A 5,233-nucleotide genomic window follows, 5' to 3' on the forward strand; every position below is an offset into this window, starting at 1 on the left:
AGGAATGCCTGCTTTTAGCAAATGGATCGCCTTTTTTATTAGATCCCTTAATTTACCACTGACTTCATTCTGACACTTGACACGATGGCACACAGAGATGTAAACTGGCCTCACAGATCACAAAGTACAACTATTTTTCCTTTATCATCACAGAAACAACCGCCTAAAAGACATTCCCTTTTAGGGGCTATATTCCACGTGACATCCTGGAATACTGTTCATCTCAGCGCTCTTGTGTTTAATATTCCTGAGGATGGTTTCATTGGCATCTCAGGGGCTAAGCTAGGATGTGACTTGTTTACTGCTGAAGCATCAGCAGTTCAGGACTGGAATGTACAGAATCACATTTGGTTTATATTTCTAAAAAAAACCCACACCAAACCAAAACCCTTCAGTTACTCTGTTGGCAAAGATATCCCTGCTTTAGCGAGAGCTAGAGAGACCATTTGAGACGACTGAAACTTTGAAAAAAATTCTAATAACTGACGAGGCCGATGAGGTGATCTTTTACACATCCTCCTCCTCCTCCTTTTCTTTGAACTTCTAAGAATGATTTGCATGAAAAGGTGTCTTTAATTACTGCAAGAGCAAGCTGCAGACAAATATGCTGAAGTGCCAATGTGTTTACCATTAAAACAAGGAAAGAGACAGCCCCTTCCTCGGATGCTGCTTGACCTTCCTAGCTCTGGATCAACCCACAGCCCTCCCACTCCTGCTTATGGTGTGCCTGCTCCCAGCAACACAGAGCAGAAGCAGGCTTCTCTTGAAAAACACTAGAAGGAAATCATCGACTGCCCAAGGCTGCGATTAAAGCTGCCTTTAGATAGTTGCATACAAATCACAACAAAAAACGGTGTTGCAAGTCTCTTACACACACCCATAGGTTAAGAAAGGTTGCTGCCTGGGGGGTTGCTGGACTCAAATTCTGTGCTGTGACCAGCAAAAGCCAGTTCTGCCCGAGCAGTGGAGAACATAAATAAAACAGGCTTCGCGAGTGCCTCTCCCAGCCCTCTAGTCAAAATGCTACACAGCTTACAGCAAAGTATGACGTCCACAGAAAGTCATAAAATGCATGTCAGAGTTAAAATCACAAGCTACACGTACTGTGTTCATGGACGTGGACAGGACCGTGGGCAAGAAGCGTTTGGGGTGAGGTGGGTACCCACGGAAGCCGGGTGTGCGCTCGGCGACACCAACCGCTGCGGGAACACGAGCCGTGGCACGAGCCCACCCCACGCCGTGGCGGCACAGGCAAACGCCACCGCAGGAGACCAGCCCTCACCGCGGGGACCGAGCACCAGCAGGAGAGGAGCCACAGGAATGGGAAACGACCCTGCCTGTCACGGCGGGTCGGAGGTGCGCAGCTCTGTGTACGAAGCTCTAGAGCGAACTCCGGCAGCTGGGATGAACGCTGTGCTCGTACTCGCTTCAATGCTAGGGAAATGGCTAGAATTAAGCTTATGGAAGTGAACTGAGATAGGGCTTTTTTTTATTATTTATTTGTTTACCTTTGCAGAAGATTTAACGTTGCTTGAGAGCTCCTGATCAGTTCCAATACCATACCCAGCCTGATTCGGTCCTCATGAAAAAAAGCTGTTAATTATTAGTCAGTTGTACAGCATATTGCTTATAAATGCAGAGGTAAGAGAAAGCCTCCAAGGAGAGCCTTGAAGCTGCAGGACCACAATAAGGCCAGCCATTTGCGAACCTCAATTTTGCTTCCATCGCGAATGCATCGCGAAGTCACTGGCAATTTTATTCAACTTTGAGTGATGCCGTCAACAGATACATGTGAGGAGGGGAGTTTTGCTGGAGAGAGCATTTGTAAGCCATCAGTCGCTAGTGTGCAAACACATGATGCTGCAACAGATGGAAAGCAGTACACAACTGGCTGGGGATTAGCAAACAAAGTGAGGATTTGTGAGATCAAAGATGCACGATCAATCTTGTTTATCTTTAGGATGAAGGCGCTGACTCCACCTCATATGCAAAGAACTATCCGCTTACGGCTATTACCTACAGGTATAAAAGCATTGCAGAATATATGTGTGTGAGTTATGCATAAAAGTAGTCTTTTAGATGGGAAGAGGGAAATAGAGTGTTTACATGGAATGCATTCGTGTAACAGAAAAATGCTGAATACTGTATTTCCTGCTTTCAGTCTCCTTCCTATGGAAAGGAACTAATTGCTCTTTATCATCAGTGGCAAATATAGTCAGAGCTATTTAACTTAAACTTCAGTCTTTAATGGAAACATGCTTCATCCATAATGTCATTATTCCTACCATCGTTGCGTTCACAGCCATTTCTTGTGTCCAGCATTAGGCCACCTTCCGTCATCTGCATTGACACACCGGTTTTCAAGAACTTACTCAGAAGAATAAAATTCCCAAAGTCATAACCTCGACATAATTACCCTATGCTCTTCAAAATCGCACTTCATGAAAGAAACACCATGAAATATTCTTGTTCTCACCATGTTATCTTTTCTGCTACTAGCAGAATTTTTATTTTTGAACAGAGATCATTTGGATATGTGTTGATCATTCATTATTGCTGAAGAAACCCTATCCTAGTTTTTAGCATGCTTTCCGTAGATACTTTCTTAGGTGGGGATGAGCAGTAGTCCTTTAAAACTGGGACCAAGAGTGATTCATGCATGTATTCCATTAGTTTAGCAAAGCTCTTGAGTTTCATATGTTTTCCTTGCATTGCTTTTTGTGTCATCATGTTTTCTCCCCCATCAGACTAACCAAATCTGGAAACTACAAAACAGTGAAACCAGGATTTGCCAGGAAATAGAAGAACAGTTTTAAAAAAAAAAAAAAAAAAAAAAAAAAAAAAAAAAAAAAGAGAGATTATTGTTATAGTAGCAACATTTCTGAAACTGAGATGAAACCCACCAAAATCTGTGGGACAACAGAAGAAGGTAACAGCCACCCAAAAGCACAACCACAAAGGCTTCATCTATGCTAGCCACCTTCATTAGATGTCCCACCACTGGACCATATCTACACTAGCATCACAGTTATCAGGCAGCTGGCTGTCAGCTGCAGTTTCTCAACCACATCTTGAGAACACTGGTTCTCCTAGGCTAAAGTCCTATGAATGCCACCACCTGGTGCTGCCACATGGCAGGGGTAGGGAAGTTTGAAGAGGAGCTGAACCAGTCAAGCCTGGTTTCTTCTGCGTTTGTGCCTATAGGATGACTTCTCATGTGGATTTTAAGGTAACTGGTAAGAGTGAGTTCCTACAGCCTTTCCATCAGCAGGCTCTCTTCTTTATCCAGCTGTCTAGATAAAGGCAAAATTTTTTTCAGAAACTTTTAATATTTCTAATTTTTCTTCCTGTTGGTCAAACCTGGATGAAACACGCCAATGGATTCAAGGTTATCATAGAATCATAGAATGTTTGGGGTTGGAAGGGACCCCTAGAGGTCATCTAGTCCAACCCCCCCCCAGGAGCAGGGACACCGCTAACTAGATCAGGCTGCTCAGAGCCCCATCCAACCTGGTTCATGAGGAAAGATTAGCAGATGCACAATCACATAAACCTTGTTTTCTTAGAAAGTCAGGTTAAAAGTGCTCGGCCATAGCAAAGTAATTGGTTAAAAAAGCAAGTGAAATTACCTTATAAAGCAGAACAAGCTTTTGAGAAAGAAAGAACAACAAAAGAGCGTGTGACCATGGATTTGTTTTACCTTCCTGTTTCAAGAGACATGGGGAAGGCTGAAGTGCTTATAAAACTACTCGGCTGCAACGTTAAGTGCATAACAGTGGCATGACACTGCGAAACGATGGTTAACAAACAGAGGTTATCATCGGACAGGATCAAGAGAAACAGTTAGAGACCATCAAGATAAACATTTAAGAGCATACAACAGAAAGGGGCTTGGAAACCCAGATTTTATTCCTGGCTGGTTTTGCCACTGTCTTGCATAAGCTGCCTCATGAGTGAACAAAATGATTTCTTAAAACCAGTCCTTTTTATTCTTTTTTCCTGATCCCAGAAGTCTGTCTAGGATGACTATTGCTCTAACAGCACTATGTCTGTCCTTCTCCGTGCCATGCTCTGTGATAAGCCTTCATATCCTACACTCTTCCTCCCTCCTTCTGTTCATGTGGGCATGGGTTGTATGTAAATACAGCTCTATCTCAACTTCATTGCCCCCTGCATGGGTCTAAATTGAATCTCAGAAAGGATCTGTAATGCTAGCATATCCATCAGGAAATATTCCCTTTCTGCACTGTTCTCAGTAATACATCAATCTTAGCACCAACTCTTGAGACATCTGCTGTTCATCACACCCTTGCCTTTCCTTCTTCAGGAAATGGGAAAATTCCACTGAAGTTTCTAGGAAATCTATACACTTCGGTTCACCAGATCATTATAATTTTCAGATACAAATCTGTAATTTTTATCCTAGCAAACATACTTCTGGATCCATTCTCATGACAGCTACCCACTTTTCTTTAGAAGGGAGTACCAGTTACATACACATCCTCTTGCTAATTGCCCCTTCCTTAGGTTTTCCATATTTTCTTTCTTCTGTCTGCAGACCATTCTGTCATTTTGTTTTCTTTTACAGTCCATTTATCATGTGCACTGTTCCTTGGGCACCAGACAGTATCATCACAATTTTTTCCTCTATTCTGCTGATCCTGCCTTCTCTCCTCTACTTATCTGCTACTCTGTTTTCTTCCTACTTTCTCTCTTTTCTCTCCTGCAGTAAAGGAAACTTGTTCCGCAACTTTATTTTCCCTTCACTAGCCAGTCTTGTCAATTTGAATTGTGCATCAGTTATTCAAAAGGTCACTTGCACTATTTGCTTGCCTTTTTTTTTTTTGGAACTGCTCTCTTTTGGTAAATATCTATAAAAAGTCACCCATCCAATCTTCTCCTTCACTCCCATCTTGCTGTTGTCATCAAGAATCCACCTAAACTCATGTTGTTGTCACAAGCTGTAGATAGAATTTCTCTTAGAAGAGATCGGTGTTTATGGAAGTAAAGGAAATAGCAATATTTAACTAGAATTATAATTAAGTAGCAGTCAACTTGATCATCAGAACTCATGTGCAACTAACTAAACTTGATCTCTTGGATGGGTAAAGAAACCTAATGGAGAGAAGAAATGTCCTGGTGTTAGTATTAAATGGAAGAAGATTTAGAAGTGTTCCACTAGAATCCATTCCTGCAACACACTTCTCTATGTATACATTAACAATTGTGGGCT

This window comes from Egretta garzetta, unplaced genomic scaffold, assembly GCF_000687185.1.
Source record: "Egretta garzetta isolate BGI_Z169 unplaced genomic scaffold, ASM68718v1 scaffold502, whole genome shotgun sequence".
Lineage (NCBI taxonomy): Eukaryota > Metazoa > Chordata > Aves > Pelecaniformes > Ardeidae > Egretta > Egretta garzetta.